Below are 1,820 nucleotides of genomic sequence, written 5' to 3' on the forward strand. Positions count from 1 at the left end.
CACAGAGAGAGAGAGAGAGACAGGCAGAGAGACAGAGACAGAGGGACTGAGAGCGAGAGAGAGAGAGAGAGACAGATAGAATGCCTAGGTAATATATATCAAAGAGCCATTGGGAGAGGGACAGCCCAGAACCTGAGCTGGAAAGTTCAGAGTTGGGGGTGGGGTATACAGGTAGGGCCTGAGGTATGCCTGGAGAACTTGGAGGCCAGGTCTGCATTGGTATTAAAATACACATCTCAGGCCCTTGTCCCCAGGGTCCAAAATCAAATATTCCAGCCTTTTGTTGAAAATAAAAATAAATAAATAAAGGTCAACATCCTGCTGACATTGGAGCATCATTTACGGGGGGGGGGGGGGGGGGAGGGGCGCAAAAGCTGGAATGCTGGCCCAGTCTGAGAAGAGCTGGTTGTTTCATTGCTGTCCAGGTTGTGGGACCATCTGGGGGTAGGAGTGTGCAAGCACAGTTGAAGCAATCATCGAGGCTGGGCTGAAGCACCTGGGGGTAACTTTTTTGGTGCTGTCCTGGATGCAGGTTCTGAGGAAATATCTGGACTTGGCTGGATGCTGGGAAAGATGTATGTTAGGGGTAGAAGATAAAATTAAGGAGTTTAGAGAGAAAAATATTTTTCCTAGGTGTACATTTGAAACTTATAGACTCATAGTTTTGGTAGTTGGAGAAGTAGGGGAGGGCAATCCAGGACCAGGGAAAGGGGAATGGGTCCCACCCTTAGGGATAGGAAGTGGGGAGGGAAACAGGCTGTTGGTTGAGAGCACTTATCTGTAGTTTCATTTGACCTGGATTTGAGTGGATCTAGAAACTTATAAGAATCTTTTTAAGTTTACAAAAAGATAAATCCCTGCGCTTACCAACCTCAAACACCATCCATCTGAAGCATTTCTTAAATTTCTCCTATATACCTTAAATCACGTTCCTATCATCAGCCAAGGTTTTTTTTTTCATGTTCTCTAACCTTCATAACTTGTAGTTACCAACCTCAAGCGCCTTTCTAGATCCTCAAATGCTTTCTTAGAAGTTCTCATACCCTCACTGTAAGATGCGTTCCTTAAGACAACGTTACTTCTTTCACTAGTTTAGTCTTCAAGCTCCTCAGAGATCTGAGAAGGGTATACTGTAATCTAAATGGCCTATCTATTAATTAAAATGACAGACTTACCCATGACTAGATAGCCACCCTACTAGGTTCCTTTGCTGTTGATGGCTTAGTTGAGGACACAGGTCCCAGGGCAGGCTCAGTCTTCAGCTGCCATGCCCAGCAAATCTGAGAGGCCTTCCTGTGGAGGAGAACTTGGAAGACTGACCTTTCCTTGTCTTAAGCAATGTGAGGCATGTTAGGTATCCTGTTTGTCCACAGTTCAGGCTGGGTTTTAGCAGTGGGCAAGGCAACAGAGCAGTCTTTCTCAGAAGTTATCGCACTACGATCTAGGTGGAATCCTTTCTTGTTTGTCCGTATCTTCTTGGAGATCTTGGTAGAGTCAGTGCTAGGATTTGAGAGTCTCTGTCATCTTAGGCATCTTAAATGCCATATTCAGCAGGTTTCTGAATGTCTGACCTTCCACATGTGTGCCTAGACAGATTCAGTTCAGAGGTCTCCAAAAGGCCATGCTTTGGAAAAAGGTCTTATGTTTAGCAAGGAATAGAACAGTTCTTTTAAAAAACTTTCTGATGAGACAGCTAAGAGGTGGGTGATGTGTCAACTCCTACCAAACTTGAGATATTAAAAGTAAAGAAGCACATATATACACAGATGACAGGCACGCACGCACGCACGCACAGAGAGAGAGAGAGAGAGAGAGAGAGA

At 44.8% G+C, this 1,820-nt stretch overlaps 1 protein-coding gene across 2 annotated transcripts in view; it reads left to right on the forward strand.

The window, feature by feature from the left end:
- Abcb1 (ATP binding cassette subfamily B member 1) overlaps window positions 1–1,820 on the forward strand; it is a 144,806-nt gene that overhangs the window by 133,538 nt on the left and 9,448 nt on the right. The window lies entirely within an intron of this gene.

Source organism: Grammomys surdaster, unplaced genomic scaffold (genome assembly GCF_004785775.1).
Source record: "Grammomys surdaster isolate TR1022 unplaced genomic scaffold, NIH_TR_1.0 264, whole genome shotgun sequence".
NCBI lineage: Eukaryota > Metazoa > Chordata > Mammalia > Rodentia > Muridae > Grammomys > Grammomys surdaster.